This window comes from Pinus tabuliformis, chromosome 4_2 (genome assembly GCF_031772625.1).
Source record: "Pinus tabuliformis cultivar Carrire ecotype Pingquan chromosome 4_2, CPIR1, whole genome shotgun sequence".
NCBI lineage: Eukaryota > Viridiplantae > Streptophyta > Pinopsida > Pinales > Pinaceae > Pinus > Pinus tabuliformis.
The window spans coordinates 575,457,018-575,475,156 of NC_142304.1; positions in this window are offsets into that span (position 1 = coordinate 575,457,018).

Below are 18,139 nucleotides of genomic sequence, written 5' to 3' on the forward strand. Positions count from 1 at the left end.
TTTCACTTTTTACACAGGTGTCATGGTTTGAGAGAAATGTCAAAAATACCGGCGAGAACGAAGGTGCTCCAAGGACGGTTGGCCAAAGCACAAAAACGAAGGAAAACGCCCGATCCACTCCAAATTTTGGTCAAAACCTCTTTGACTGAGCATGGTACTTTATTGGGGACTCCCAGCCCAAATTTCAAGAATTTTGGAGAAAATTTTGTCATTTGTGAATTTTTTGTGCCAATTACAGGTTTTTCCCAAGAACTGGTCTCACCCCGGGTGAGACCAGTTTGAAGGGCTGCTCGGAATTTTGCAAACTTGGAATTTTTGGAAAGGGCATTCAAAAAGAAAAATTACCAATACTTGGGAGAAGCCTGATTTTGAGTTTTGAGCCTCCAAAAGCTCAAAATACACCTAAAAAATGACTTTCTGCCCACTTTTTGAGTTGCAGAAAGTGACCTTGGGAGAAATGGTTTTTGAGGGGTCAAATCAACACCAAATTCATAAATTCCACTTGGGATGGAAAGTAGACAGGCCAAGCTTTCCAATGAGCCATCTTGCACCTGATTTGGATCAGTGGAACCCACTCAAAAACAGCTGTGAAGGGGCGCGACCAGAACTTCCAGATTTGCCAGAATTCACATTTTTGGTCAAAAAACACTGTTTTGACTATAGTTGACTATTTTTACTTGTAGATGAAGGATAAATGTAATATTTTCATGGCACTTTGGTAGATTTTATCTTTCTTTACCCTTCTAGAAGCTTCCATGATGTAAAAAATGAAAAATTAATACATGGATGAGTTAGCTAAAGTAATAGAGGCAAGTTGTTGGGTTGCCTATTTTCTAGTTCTTAGTTTAGAATTAGTTCAAACTGCTCCTAGGAAGATGAGCTCGACCCCTAGAGGTGGGGAAAGGAGTTAGATGGTCTAGGAGGTCTATATTATGCTCTCTCCTTCTCATTTTCATGGTTGGACTCTTGTGTAAGGAAGCTTTATTGTATATTGTGCATCTATTTCTGCAATTGAAGGCAAGGAAAGCCAGGGTTTTACAGACATCTTTGAGGATTCTTGTGGATCTGATTGTTGATGGTGTGTTCTCTACATGTTCTTGTAAGTTTGTTTATATGTTTCACATCTCTCTTATGCTTCTAAATTGGACAGATGAAGTGGTAAAGTTTGAACTCATGTTTTGACATGCTCAGCTTTTTAGTTTGTTCAATTTTAATGTTTTCTACTGTCTAGAGAGGATCCGAATTGTGTGTTTGCCCTCTTTAGCTTCTCCTCTATCATCTCTGATCATCCATCTCAGATTAAGGCATCAGCACTCATTCCTACCTTGCCCCTTAGATCCCCCTGTGAAAACTGTGCTCAATCCCCGCACCTTGAATTGGACTTCCACCAATTGCCACCAAAAACCCCAAAAATCATTAAATCAACCCCCTTATCAATTTACTAGCCTAAAATCTTTATTATTAATTAGTCAGCCTAATCATATTGAAAGATCTATCGAATCTGACCCGAGAGAGCCTTCTCATACCTCGTAGGGCTAGCTACGAGGTGAAATGGTTTGATGTAGCCTTGAGAGTTTGTCTATCTCAGCCTAGGTGAATTCCAAGCGCTAACATAGTGGCGACCATACTGGGGAGAACATATTAATCGTTTGCTCATTGTCGTGTTATTTCATAAGTCTTAGATGGAGCCTGAAGTTACGCCAGAAGCCTTCGAAAACGCTCTTGTTTTACATCAGCGCAAGTAGATAAACGCTGCTTCAGTCTATCTCCGTGGGATTTGTGAACATAGTGCTTCATTGACACTTTACCCCAGTACATGTATCAAGTTTAGATCTGATTGTTGATGGTGAACAACGATCAGACACTTGAAAGACTGAAATCATTCACTGGCGACTCCTTCACTGAAAACTCCAGAGATCGATGTTTCATGGTGACTTCACTGCAGATAGATCAGTGGCTTTGAGATTTTCAAGATGGATCAGATTGCAAGAAGATATGCTCCATTGAGCCGAGATCACATTCCAGGTTTTCCGAATAAAATTCCGAAGGTAGATTGGTCAAGGAATTTGCCTACATTTAAAGATGATGGTCGGAAGGACGCTGCTCTACATCTGGTCAGATTTCACATGCATATTCGCAAATTCAAGATCGATTTTCCTGAAGATTGCTTGATGAAGATATTCTTGGCCACTTTGGAAGGTGAAGCCCAATCATGGTATGAAAGTTTGCCGCCTGCTTGTATTTATTGTTTAAAGGATTTTCATGTTATGTTCATTGAGCGATATAAGGACTCTTATCCATCATTAAATTTAGTTCAAGACTGTTGCAAGCATGCACATAATTTTATTGAAAGCCTTGAGAAGTTTTATGAAGATGATAATTTTATGGATGTTGAGATCATGGAGGCTTTGTATGAGAATCCATTTCAGCAACATGAAGAGAACCTAGAGGATTCCCATAGAGACGATCATGAAAATTTGCAGCAGGACCAAGATCTTAATATGGTGGAAAATGAAAAAATTTCGCCTCTTGACAATCAACAGAAATTGCATGAAATGGATCAGCAGTATGAGGAAAATCTATATTCTCCTCCACTTGAAATCAATGAAGACAATCACTGTGTGAACAAAAGAAAACAAAAGGTATTATCTCCTCTATCTAAAGATGAGATAGATCTACTTTCGAGAGGTCTTGTTCCAGCTCAAGTCAACGTAGAAATGCAGTGTGCACATGGTCAAGAAGATGATGGTGGACCTTCTTCCTCTTCTGAAAAAGAAGGTTTTGTTGTTGAGACCATAGACAAAGCTTTTGATCCAAATGTTCTCATGCCATCAGAACAGGGCCTGCATGTGGAGGTAATTCAGTCAAGTCATGAAAATCAAGATGAGATCTTCATTCAAGTAAGTGAAACAGTTCCTTTGGATGAATTTGTGGTAGATGATAGAAATGTCATTTGTGCACTTCAAGAATCAGCTGAAGTTTCTTTCCTTATGATTGAAGAATGTAAAAAGGAACTTGATAATTTGGTTGTGATATCATATGAAGATGACCTACAGCACATTCACACCATAGAAGATCATAGCATTCAGGATTTCCATTCAGATTCTTCATATGTTTCATGTGCTGAAATGTTTTTCCAAGAAGAGATCTGCTCATCCATTTGTTCGGAGTTTTTTGAAGCCCATGAGCATACTTTCACCGAAGCACATGAGGAAGGCAGATCAGAATTTGAAACAAAAGACACCTTGTTCTTTCAGCAGGAGGTGGCAGTGGCAAATCTTCATGTTCTTCACGATCCTCTAGCAAGTTTGTTGCAGCCAGCAGTGATAGTGTTTATTGCAGTGTTCAGTGATGAAGGAGATCACGGTCAGCTATGTTTTTGGATGCCCAGGGATAGGTTTGTAATGTTGACCAGAAGATCTGATAAGAAGAATCAATCAAGAAGGCATCTGCTTGATTGGTTGCATTGGCATTTTGATATAGTTTGATGGTATTTTGTCTTGTAAGAAACATCGGTGGTTGTCATCATGATTTCAAATCTTGATGGACTGCTGCCCTTCTCTTGTTTTAGTTAAGTCAGTCATGAGTCATTTGTGTTTGGTCTATTGATTGAGTTTTTTCAAGTTATTTCAGTTTGCCATCGAGTCGGTTTGAGTCAAGTTCAAGTTAAGTTTCAGTCAGTTTTCAGTCAAGTTTTCATTCAATAAATGTGTCAAAGTTTTGTGTCAAAGGTGTAAATAAATTGACTCCATTGCCCAATGAATAAAGCACTGGTCTGCTCTCCCAGAGGTCTGAGGTTCTTGGCACCTCCAAGGAGCTACCATCCCCATTAGAGCCAATGTTAGTGTCAGTCTTTCCAGCCTTCCTACAGTGATCAAATATGCTCTTACAAAGTGGTCTCAGAGTTTCCAAGTCAAATTTTTTCATTTCAAAGAGTTTTCAAGCAAAATTTGGTCACTAGGCATTAGGTCTAGGGTTTGCCTTAACTCCTTCTAAATTTTTCAAAATGTTGGTCCATGTCACCATTCAGCTGAGTCTATCATCATTCATAGGGTTTTCATTGTCATGTCAGTGTCTAATGAGTCATTTTACATCTTGTTCATGCTTCAGTTGTGCCTTGGCAAGGTCATTTCCCTCTCCTAGGGTTTTGAAAGCCAATTTCTCTTGGATGGTCAAATCACCGGCAAAACTTGTTTCCTGATGTTCATACACCTTCCCCTATCCTTAAAGTACCTTATCAAACACTTCCCATCCCTTAGATCCGCCAAATTCCTCATTTTTGCACAAACCCTAGTTTCTAGCTACAAGCTGGCAATTTTCTAGGTTTGGCCTGTGTTTTGTCCTTTTCGACCCCTTCCCCTCACTCAATCTCTGAGATTCCACTTTCCCCTGCTTCCTAACATCCCTCCCCACTCCCAAAAATTTCCCCAAGAATTTAGAAGCCCTCTATCCCCTTCATTTCGCTCCATTTCGACAAAATCCCTTGTTTCACACATCGGGACAAGTTGCACTCAAATGATATTTCAGAGCAATAAAAGATGAATTTTTCAAAACTGAGAGAGGTTTTTGTCCACAACATTCCAAAGAAGAAAAACCTCTTTCACTTTTTACACAGGTGTCATGGTTTGAGAGAAATGTCAAAAATACCGGCGAGAACGAAGGTGCTCCAAGGACGGTTGGCCAAAGCACAAAAACGAAGGAAAACACCCGATCCACTCCAAATTTTGGTCAAAGCCTCTTTGACTGAGCATGGTACTTTATTGGGGACTCCCAGCCCAAATTTCAAGAAATTTGGAGAAAATTTTGTCATTTGTGAATTTTTTGTGCCAATTACAGGTTTTTCCCAAGAACTGGTCTCACCCCGGGTGAGACCAGTTTGAAGGGCTGCTCGGAATTTTGCAAACTTGGCATTTTTGGAAAGGGCATTCAAAAAGAAAAATTACCAATACTTGGGAGAAGCCTGATTTTGAGTTTTGAGCCTCCAAAAGCTCAAAATACACCTAAAAAATGACTTTCTGCCCACTTTTTGAGTTGCAGAAAGTGACCTTGGGAGAAATGGTTTTTTAGGGGTCAAATCAACACCAAATTCATAAATTCCACTTGGGATGGAAAGTAGACAGGCCAAGCTTTCCAATGAGCCATCTTGCACCTGATTTGGATCAGTGGAACCCACTCAAAAACAGCTGTGAAGGGGCGCGACCAGAACTTCCAGATTTGCCAGAATTCACATTTTTGGTCAAAAAACACTGTTTTGACTATGGTTGACTATTTTTACTTGTAGATGAAGGATAAATGTAATATTTTCATGGCACTTTGGTAGATTTTATCTTTCTTTACCCTTCTAGAAGCTTCCATGATGTAAAAAGTGAAAAATTAATGCATGGATGAGTTAGCTAAGTAATAGAGGCAAGTTGTTGGGCTGCCTATTTTCTAGTTCTTAGTTTAGAATTAGTTCAAACTACTCCTAGGAAGATGAGCTCGACCCCTAGAGGTGGGGAAAGGAGTTAGATGGTCTAGGAGGTCTATATTATGCTCTCTCCTTCTCATTTTCATGGTTGGACTCTTGTGTAAGGAAGCTTTATTGTATATTGTGCATCTATTTCTGCAATTGAAGGCAAGGAAAGCCAGGGTTTTACAGACATCTTTGAGGAATATTTTGGATCTGATTGTTGATGGTGTGTTCTCTACATGTTCTTGTAAGTTTGTTTATGTGTTTCACATCTCTCTTATGCTTCTAAATTGGACAGATGAAGTGGTAAAGTTTGAACTCATGTTTTGACATGCTCAGCTTTTTAGTTTGTTCAATTTTAATGTTTTCTACTGTCTAGAGAGGATCCGAATTGTGTGTTTGCCCTCTTTAGCTTCTCCTCTATCATCTCTGATCATCCATCTCAGATTAAGGCATCAGCACTCATTCCTACCTTGCCCCTTAGATCCCCCTGTGAAAACTGTGCTCAATCCCCGCATCAGCACTCATTCCTACCTTGCCCCTTAGATCCCCCTGTGAAAACTGTGCTCAATCCCCGCACCTTGAATTGCACTTCCACCAATTGCCACCAAAAACCCCAAAAATCATTAAATCAACCCCCTTATCAATTTACTAGCCTAAAATCTTTATTATTAATTGGTCAGCCTAATCATATTGAAAGATCTATCGAATCTGACCCGAGAGAGCCTTCTCATACCTCGTAGGGCTAGCTACGAGGTGAAATGGTTTGATGTAGCCTTGAGAGTTTGTCTATCTCAGCCTAGGTGAATTCCAAGCGCTAACAAGTATATTGTTGTAAGAGAACCGAAATACATACATCTATATATATATATATATATATCTATACATACATATATATATATATATATATATATATATATATATATATATATATATCTATCTATACATACATATATATATATATATATATGTATATCTATCTATACATACATATATATATATATATATATATATATATACATACATATATATATATATATATATATATATATATATATATATATATATATATATATGCCAAGACTGTTAGGTGATAGGTCTGAATACTTTTCATTGTAATACCAAGATTGTCTAACTGTTGCATGCCTCTCCATCCAAAGTCCTGAACAGATGCCTTCCTGAAATGCATATCTCTGCTCCTATACCCATTCGATATCTCCTTCCTGCACGTCAAACCCAACCGAAATTTTAGAGAAGAATGCGAGTTTTGTGGTTGCCTTTTGCGGATACCTTGACAGGGTATTTATAGTGGCTTGTCTCCATATTTGAGCTGACTTCAATAAGTGAAACGTTGTGTTCAATGTTACCAGACTCGGAATCGGCAATAAATCGGCGAGGCAAAAGAGCGAAGAGTTTTAATCGGATCGGGAAAGAATCGGGAAAAAATCGGTGGATACAATAAATAAATATATACACATATATTGAATTAAAAAAAAACATATTTCATTGATATTCAATAAAGCCATGTCCAAACAATGCATGATATCAACAGATGTCCAAAAAATCATGAGGGCAATGTGTATACTTCAAGTATAAAATATATTTATTATTGGAAAACATTTAAAAACAGGTACAAAGATTCAAACGACACAAGCAACTTCCAAGTTTTTGTCAACCAACACCACTGACCTACTAAAATCTTACTTGGGGTTACAGTAGCATGACTTCTAAATTGGGTTAAGTTTGCATTGGTAGTGCATTATACCCATTGGTAGATCACTTATACACTTGACGACAACAAATGAATTTAAGGAATTGTTTCATTATTATAGGTCCTTGTAAAGTTCCAACATTGTGCAACGATTTGCTTTTATTCAAAACGATATAGAGCTTTAACATACTCCAACTAGTTTCTTTTATTCAAAATGACATTTTTAAAGGAAAAGAATGTTGCTCGACCATTGGGGAGTAGCCACAAATATGTACATATACCAACCATTGAACCAAGTCAATAGTTACTTGCATGAGCATCGAGGCAAGTAAGTCGTGTTTGATAAGTAGACCCATAATTCACTTAGGTGACTCTTTGGGCGGGGTGAAGGCGGCGTGGCTGGACCTAAGGCATAGAAAATCTGGAAAGCAGCGTAGTCTAGTAAGACGAGCGATCCAACCAATGCTAAAGTTTTTGCCTAATACATGAAGTCGTCTGCCTAATATTGTATACATGAAGTCGACCAGCAAAACCCATTGCGATCTTGATGAATTAGAGAAAGGGTTCATGTGTATTGAAGCCAAATTGCACTTAGTGAAGAAAGAACGCAATGGGTGTCGTTTGATCCACGACATATCTGGATAGGCAGGCAACAAGAAGAAATGAAAGTGACCTCCAAGCGCAACAGGTGGCAAGAAGTGAAATTGAAACCACAAAATAAAACCCTACGGACTTTTAACCTATGAATCTGAGTGGCTCGTTGAGTCCTCTACAAATCGCCGAAATCGCGAGTCAAACTCATGTTAACCATGAGTCAAACTTGGTCAACATGAGTTTGACTCGCTGAGATTGAAATCGGCTCGTTTGGTTGAAGATCAGAGTCGGAATCGTGAGTACTCGCGAGTGATCAGAGACTCCTGTAACACTGGTTGTGTTTATTTCCTTGAGCCGACATGACATTATTTTATATATTTAATTCAATTTTGAAGCCGACATGGTGATCTCCTTGTTATTTTTCTTGCAGAATTCATTGTGCTTGCTCTTGGAGGATTGATCTTGGTCTTGTAGGGCTGCTCTAGGCTTGAATATATTTTACATAGGCTCATGAGGAGCTCCTTCATACATGACTTGACTCTTTGACATATTAATAAATCCTAAAGACATCAAGAATAAGTCTTTGACCTAATGACACTTCTTGCTTATGAAACCCATGCAGCAAGGCATACAAAATAAAATTATTTTCTTTTATTGCATCATTTACAAAGATCAAATCATTATGAAGATCGAAGCTAGTTACACTTTCTTCAACAGTTACAACAACCTCCAAGATTTGTTTTGTGTACATAACTAAAAGGAGATTGACACTACGAGTATAAGGTGGAAAAATAGAAGTTTTGCATGTTAAACATTTTTAAATTGGACTCATCCTTAACTATCATCTCCAATAACTCAACAAGAATTGGATGAAAATATATAGACTTATACAAGGGACTTCATATGCATGTGAAATTTTTCTCATACAATTTTTATAGTTATATGATTGTGCCCAAATTAACACTGTCATACAAGAGCAAATATTTGTGGCTACAACTCCTTTGTGTTGCTGCAACTTCGACGATATCACACAATTGCAAAATTTTGGTTGTATCACACAATTGGTGCAACTCAAACTGTAGCACACAAGTATTGCAACTCAAGTGGAAGCATATAGTTGCTACAACTCTGATTATAGCACATAAGTGCTGCAATTTCAGGTGTAGCACACAGTTTCCGAAACTATGGTTGTAGCACACATGTGTTGTAATTATAGTTATAGCACAAAACTGTTTTAACTTTGGTTGTAGCACATAAGTGGTGCAATTCCAAATTTAGCACACAATTGCTGCAATTCTAGTTGTAGCACATAATCGTTGCAATTCTAGTTGTAGCACACAAGTGCTGCAATTCTAGATGTAGAATATAGTTGTTGCAATTCTAGTTGTAGCACACAATTATTGCAATTATGGAAGTAGCAAACAAATGTTGCGACTCCGGCTATACAATTAGCATGAGTTTCTCATGGGAAGATGACCGAGGCAAGTGGGTAACTAATTAAGGAGAATGCCTTACCTCTTGTAATCTAGTTTAACTTGTTCCAAGAGATATGATTATCAATTAACTGAGCATAATCACACAAGTCCTTATAACTATGAAGGAAGTGTTTATTACCATCTAAGAGAGAATAAACACACACTTTCTCATATTAATCATGAACATAATGTTGAATAGCACAGTCCAAACATTCATTAAAAATCATAGACACACATGATCTCATATTAGTCATAGGAATAACATTGAATGTTAGAATTCATCATTTAAAAATGCAATGTAATATATTTACATGTATATCTTAAATTGGTTAGAAACTAAAGGAGGGAATTCCACCATTCTGCAAGAAGACTAAAGATCAAGAGGGAACTAACATCTTCTCAAAAGATAAGTATTTTGTATCTCTCTTTGTTGATTATTACTATTGTTGTTTTTACTGATAGTTAGTCTCTTGTCATTGCATCCTTTGGTTGTAATTGTTCTCCCTTGACCTCCTACCAAGGATTGTAGGTACATAATGAAGGTTGTCAAGGCTTTGGTAGCAGGTGGAGGAACACAACAAGTTTGTGACAAGAGGACTTTCCCAGAAATAGGGATTTGTGTTGAGATATATTGTACTATATTTGAGCTCAGAGGGAGAAGATATATTAACAAAATTGAAGTATGTCTTGATCTATGTTGAAAAGAAGTTAGTGGTCACTGGTGACTTCCAAGATGAAGTATGCAATAAATGGTATCTTGAGAGAAGTAAAAAGCAAAGGATTACCTCAGTAAGAGGATAAGACTATGAAGGGACATCTTGTCAGGTACACTTCTGTTAAAAGTTCACTATCTTTATTATTTATGTTGAAAATTACATCAATGGATGTAGAGATCATCTTCCTTGATGAAATACGTGTACATAAGAGCTACCTCAATCTTGGGAGGTACATGAAGAAGTCTTGTACTTGGAAGAAGAAAGAAGGCTTTGTACAAACTCCTCAAATTTGATACACTTGATGGATCAAGGTTGATCCTATATGATTTGTTTTTCTAACGATAATAGAAGAAACCATGTGTTAGAGGGGGTAGCATTGACCAGAAATATCTGTTTTAGAAGGAACAATTAAGGCTTCCTCAAGAACCATTTCCTTAGCTTTAAAGGGAGTTGATCTCTAAATTCAATGTGAATGATTTTGACTAGATAGTTGATGCACTTTAATAGAATTAATGGCGAAAGGAGCAACCACAATTGCCATAGCAGTATCTATTCTAGAAAGAACACCTAGTTAGGGTAAACCTAAAAGTATCAAAGGTAATGTATCAAGAGAAGGAAGCAAATCAATTTATGGTTGAGCCAAGGCATATAGCTCAACATGTGTTGAAGTACTAGCATGGTACAATTGGTCATGGCACAATCAGTTATGGTTTGAGATATGACTCAAACAATGATGTACAACTACAGGGATATACAAATTCTGAGTAGGAAAGGAGTGCAGATGACAAGAAGAGTAATCCAAGAAGATGCTTCAGTTTGAGCTCTACTATGATTTCTTAGACAAGTAGGAAGCATAAATATGTTGCACTCAACACTGCAGAAGTAGCGTATATTGCAAATCATGAATTTCTTATTGAAACAATGTGGCTTTGGAAGTTGATTGCAAGATTGTTTGATCAGGTGCAGACGATAACATGAAGAAAGGGAAAGGCACCTTGAGACCTAGTACCAAGACATTGTACAAGAAGATATCAATATGGATCTAGTATCACAAAGAAAATTGTCCCAAGACAAGCTTGGTGTGATTAAGCATGTCTCCCTCAGCAAGAGGTAGTGATGAGATAACGAGATTAGAGGACAATCATTCTTATCGAGAATGGTCCTATATCTTTCTCAGTGAGAGAAAGTTTTGATATGATATCATCATGGACAATCATTCTCCCTATGTTAAAGATGTTGAAAAGTTGGGGAGAATGGATCAACAGAGGATAATCATTATCCATTCTCCCTGTGTTAAAGATGTTGACCAATTGGAAAGGTGACACTCCAATTGATTTCTTTGTGCTTATCCTATCAACCCATAGGGAATTTATCAATTTCTTGTGCTAGGATTTCTTGTTTTCTTGTAGTAGTTTCTTTATGATGTTTACTAATGACTTGTTAGAAGATTTTGCTAACCCATTTCCCTAAGGATAATAGGCAGTAGAATGACCTAACACTATATGATACTTGTTACAAAAATCAATCATCCTTTTTTATTTAAAAGCAACAACATTATCTGTAATAATTTTGTGGGGACAACCAAACCTGGAGAGAATATGGTCTTCAATGAACTGAATGATGACAAAATCTGTAGCTTGTCTGGTTGGGACTGCTTCTATCCATTTGGTGAAGTAGTATGTTGTTGTTAAGATCCACTTGTGTTGAGTTGAAGAGCTTGGATGAATTTCTCTAAAAAAATCTAAACACATTGTTGGAAAGGCACCTCCACTAAGATAGGCTTGAGGGGTAGAGGTAGGAGTTTTCTCTTGCCTTCAAAAATTTGACATTGATGACAAGTTGAAACTTTTTTATGAACATCTGCAAACAAGGTAGGCCAGTAAAAACTAGCTCTCAGGATTTTGTTGGCAGTGGCTTTCTAGTATAAATTTCCTCCACAGTCACCTTGATGAAATTCTTCCATGACTTTATCTACTTCATCCTTCAATAAAAAATTCAGTAAAATACCTCCAACATCCTTCCAATAAAAAAGTTGATTCAAAATACAAAACTTTACAGCTTTTAGTTAACTAGCCTTGGTTTTGGTCAAACCAGTAGGAGCTTGTAAATTCTGCAAAACATACACAATATCTGCATACTAGGGGGAAGTAAGAAAATTTTCTGATACATGTGGAGTCGCCATATCTTGTTGTTCATCTAGAGCAACTACAAAATTTATGTCTAGTGCATGAAAATTTGACTCAGCCATCAGTTTGGCTAGTCCTTGACCTTTGATGAGTTTAGTAGGCTTTATCTCAATGTCATATTCTAAAATCACTACAATCCATTTGCCTCTTTTCCCATCTAGATCAATCTGAGTGAGGATATCTTTTACCACTACACTTGGAACGAAAGCAATTATGTGGGAATGTAGAATATACACTCTGAAGTCCTTCAAAGCCTTTACTAAAGAAAAAGCTTGTTTTTCCATGATATTGTACTTCAAGGAGGCATCTCTTAAAGCTTTGTTGAAGAATGCTATAGGTTGTTCATGTCCCTCCTTGTTTTTCTGCAACAAAATTGCTACAATAGTGTGTTCTGATGCAAAAGAAAAAATCATGAAATCTTTAGTAAAATCAAGGCTAATTAAAATAGGAGCACATGTCAAAGCTACTTTTACCTCATTGAAATATTTTTTTGCCTCACTATTCCATTTTATCTCAGTATCCTTTTTCAACATGTTTGTGATTGCTCTCAAAATCTCGGCTAGGTTTGGGATGAATCTTATCAAAAATTTATCCTACCAATGAAAGACTGAATTTATTTTTTGTTCCTGGGAGGATCAATCTTCATTATGGCTTCAACTCTATTGGGGTCTATTCTAATACCATCCTTTGAAATAATGTGACCAAGTAGCTTTCCTTCCTCTAAACCAAAAAGAGACTTTTTAGGGTTCAAGGAAATACCATATTTCCTACATTTCTAAAAAACTATCCTTAAGTGAAGCAGGTGATCTTCATCTGTTTTGGAGAATACAGTAATGTCATCTAACGATGAACCACACTAGTTGGTTCGAAACGCGTCGACAAATGATTTTCCATGTGATTTTCGCCGAAATCTTTCTCTAACAATGTCATCTAAATAAATCACAATAAATCTATCCTCCTCATCTATGAAAGAAATATCCATTGCTCTCTGGGAAGTGGCCCCTACATTCATAAGGTCAAAGGGCATCTTCACATACATAAAGGTTCCCCAAGGTGTTGTGAAAGCTATTTTATGCTGATCATCGGGATGTAACAGAATTTGGTTATATCCTGAAAAGCTACCAAGCAAAGAAATTCTGCTGGAACCAACAACGTACTGTAAAATATGATCCATTTTAGGTAGAGGGTAGTTATCCTTGAGTGACACTTTGTTCAGATTCCTGAAATCTACACATAGCCTTATTTTTCCTGTCTTTTTCCTTGTTGGCACTAGATTTGACACCCATTTTGAAAATATTAAAGGCACAATAATTTTGGCATCAAAAAAATTTTTAACCTCTTTTTCTATCAAGGGTAACATAACTGGATTTACCCTCCTTAGTTTCTACTTGAAAGGTTTTTGGTCCTCTCTAATGGGAATGGTATGTTGTATAATACTGGTATCATATGCCTTTAGATCTTCATAACCCCAAGAAAATACATCAGAATATTCTTTAAGTATATCAATGTACTTCTGTTTTTCTTCAGAAGGTAAGGACTTAGACAAATTTTAACATCTTCGGATTTTCCTCAGTACCTATATTACAATCTTCAACCTCAACTCCAATAGGTTTTATCTTCGGCTTTTTAGCTACATCGTTAAAATCAAAAAACTCTTCTAATGGCACTAAACCCCTTAGCAACACATTGTCTTTCAATTGTAGGACTTCAAACACTTTTGGGTTTTCATCAATCTCGTTCAATACTATTTCATTCATATCATAATCTACATCATTATCTGTATCAATATGTACATTTTCAAAATCTCCTTTTAATTACAATTTTTTTTTCTACCTTCTTATCACTACCAAAAACCTATCAATATCTAACATTATCTTCGACAGCTGGCCTATGCTTCACTACAACCTCAAATTTTATATTGGGATGAAAAGGCATCTTACAAGTACTAGCTGAGGTAGCTAATGCTGAGCTAAGATATTTTGACCCCTAGGAATCAAAGATAATTGATACTGTGGGAAACACTACAGAAAATCTAAGACAACATTTTTGTAGGCCCTTAGCCTAGGTTGTTTATCCAAGTACTCATCTTTGATTTCCTTAATGATGAGTTCTAATTCACCATGTACATAAATCCTTTTAGCTCTTGACCTCCTCAAAAGTTGCAGTCATAAAATCAGTGCTTCATACTCAGTTATATTATTGGTGCATTGAAAATTGAGCTTGTAAGAATATCCCTTTGATATATGTGTTTGTGAGTTTGAGACCCCAAACGCCTGCCCCTAATCCTTCTTTTCTCACTTCCCCATCAAAATCCATGTTCCATAGGGCTTCATGATGACCTACCAAGCCTATGTTCCACAATCAGTAGCCTTAAGACACTAATACTACACTAGTTGTCTCAAGAAAGAGACTTGAACCTTTCCTATCCCTCATTTCTCTGATTAAACTTTCCTCATATCAATATACAAAAACAAGGAAGGATTGGTTTTCATAGTTTTGTGCTATACGAAATACCTGAGCATGAATAAGAGAACACATGAGTATGTCGACTCTCTATTGCTCGAACTTCTATTTCAAAATATTTTTTACCAAGCGTGGTGGTTCTATTCTTGGCTGGTGCGACCCTTCTGTCACCTGGCATGACCCATCTGTCTCAGGCGCGATCCACGACGTGACCCATCTGCTCCTGTGGTGCTCTTGCGCGACCTTTCTATTTTCCGGTGTGACTTTTTTGTTTTCCAATGCGACCCATCTGCTCCTACGTGACATTTTTGTTTCAAACATGACCCTTTTGCCTCAGGCATGACCCTTTTGTTTTTCTGGCGCGACCCTTATGTTTTTCTGGCACAACCTTTCTGTCAGATGCATGACCCTTCTATTTTTTTGGTGCAACCTTTCTGTGACTGATCCAAAACCACTTTGAATCACTCCACTTCCACTTCCATCATGCCAAGTTAATTAAAATGCACCGATCAATCCTTCCAACGCATTCAACAGAAATTGGCTTCCAGATTGATCGTATCGAATCCTCAATTTGAATCTCCAAGAGGTTGTAATCCTATCTATAAGAATGGTAGATTTCGATAGTCAAGAAACTGTTGAAATTCATTGCATTCATAATCCTAATTGACTCATTTCATGAGAGAAATCTGAACATCTCTTAAAAAATACCTCAAGGAGCTGTTGGCATTAATACCATATCCAATAATACTAGAACCATGATCAAAGACATAAGAAAGATCAAACAAAACACTTATAAGAAGAATCAAAGTTCAGGCTGTCTGAGATTGACGAGAAAGGTAAGGTGAAAATCACAGTACAAAAGGCCACAACGAATATGCTCAGCTCGAATCCACAATTAAATTTGAAATATATTACAAATCATGCATGCTACCTTCATTTCACATGACATATTTGTCCTATTCTATAATCAATTTCAATTACACACAACTATTCAAATTCTATTAATTCCAGACTACACATCGACTGGAATTCTTCACAGAGACAATCCATAATATGAAGACTTCATTTCATTAATAATTATGTACATACATTTTCTCAGATCTTTCGTTCCTATCTATGACTAAATTTGCATTATTTGGCCATTCTTCTCCCTTATCTAAACACACACTAAGTATGCACATAAAAATATGAGAATAATTCATTAAATAAAATATTTACAAGAGAAATCATGGCCTATTCATGGCCTTTCACTTACTCACACACTTCGACCTCCCACATGCCTCATGGCTCTCCTCAATTTATACAAATGGATTAGAACCCAAGTAGGTTCTAGATCCCTTAAAAAACTCCAACAATATCTCTCTTGATTCCTACAATCTCTCACTCAAATTCTTATCCCTTAATAAGAGATAAATAATCCATAACCCTCTCAAACCTTCCACAATACTCTCGAATCTTCTCCTATTTACAATAATAATCATTCTCTCTTAAAAACTATAGGAAAATAAAATAAATAATTAAATCTTAGTTTTCTAAACTAACTCCTCTAATAAACAATTGACCCAGGTTAGATGCTCTTGCATCAAACTCCCAAAGTAAAAAAAAAATCATAGACTCATGTCTATGAGGTCTGTCACTTTTCTGTAGTAATGTGACAGCTACAAGTCTTAATGACTTTCTACCTCCAGGATCCCAAACTTTGTTTTGCTGCTGGTCCTTTAGTCTTTCTTCTTCATGCTGTTGTGTTTTTGTTCCTGTCATCTTTCTTTCTCCTGGTCTCCAAATTTTATGTTGTAGCCTTCCTTTCATCCTGCTGATCAATTCTGTTATCATCATTTTCTTTCTGCTATTGTTTATCTCCTTCACATTCATGTACCTTTTGTTGGGTACTTTCATCATCAACTTCTTTAATTTCTCAATTTCAACATTTAAATAATAATCATTTTGTTGAAAATTACTTATAAGAATTTTAAAATTCTTATTTTCCTCTTCATCATACTTCATTTCATAAAAATTTAAGACATTAAAATGTCTTCTTCCCTGCTGATTTAAAACAATTTTAAAGTTGTTGCTGCTCATAATTTTCTGCAAATTATCTTCATTTGTACCACTGTTGTGTGGTCCTACAATATAAGGTTCTTTCTTTGACTGAGATTCTTCCAGCAATCTTTCCAACAAATCTATTTCAGCATCATACCTCTCAAGCATAACATCTGAATGATTTACTTCATCTGTGCTTAGAACGAAATTCATATTTTGTTCTTCTTCCTCTCCCTCTGTCTTCATATCAGCTGTAGATGGTTTTCCTGCACCTGTAACAAAATCTTTACACAAATTATCAGATTTTAAAATATAAGGCTTTCTAGCCTCATTTGATGTTTCAGACATCAAATCTCTTCCATCATCTTTGCCATTCTCTCCAAAGATTCTTCTTTGTTCTGGTTCACATATGTGATCATCCTTTACCTTTGTTTCCTTCTCTAATTGAGCTAAAAACTCAACTTCATGGAATGAAAAACAATCATCCCAATTTCCTTCAGGTTCACAAAGAACTTCTTCTTGACCATAATTTATTTCTGGATCTTTGCTATGGTCATTAGCTTTCAGTTTGGTTCTCCTTCTTAGCAACAAACTCATCATTTGATACCGTACCTGCATACATAAACAAGCTATTAGTTTTAAAAATACAAGACCTTTTGGCCTCGTTTGATGCTTCAAGCACCAATCTTTCACAATGGACTTTCTGGGTTTCAACAAATCTTCTTGGTTGTGACTCAATTCCTTTGAGTCTCTCCTTATCCAACAAAGCAATATGTCTTTGTTCAAGTTCTTTAAACTTGTTTACCATCTTGGCATTCCATTTATTTTGCAATAGGTTCCATTTGACCCATTTCCTCATTCTCCATCCATATCTTTGGTCTTCATTCTCTTTCACTTGTATCCATTCCATTAGCATATCCAACTGTGCTCTTATCATTGCAAGATTTATCTCACACTCTTCATTACTCATCTTACCTATATGGCATTTATTTGAACCTTTTCTATAATCCTCCATGATCATTTTTCTCCTGAGCTCATCCATGCTCATCTTGGTGATATGCAATTCTCCTTTGCTACTAAATACCCTATCAAGCTTCCTCTCTAAGCTTGATCTCTTCCTGGGTATTCTCTCTCTCTTTTGGTTCACTATCTTGAACCTTCTAGAGCTTCTCTACTCTTTTTCACTCAATCACCTCTCTCTTTTCTTCCAACCTTTAGTTGAATAGGTTCATCATCATCATCATCATCAAAACTTTATTGTTCTGGATACAATCATTAAAAGATCCTCATATTGTTACTTGTAATCAGTAATTCATAAATATTAATAAGAAGAACATACCTCACTGTCGAATGTCTATTTCATATGTTGTTGTTGTAGTTTCCTCTTCTGATGATTCTACTTTTACTGTTGCAGTCGGCGACCCTCTTCATACCTCAGAACAATCTTCTCAATTTGTCTTTAAGGAAAATTTGATCTACTTTCTCTCAAAGTACATTTTCCTTCC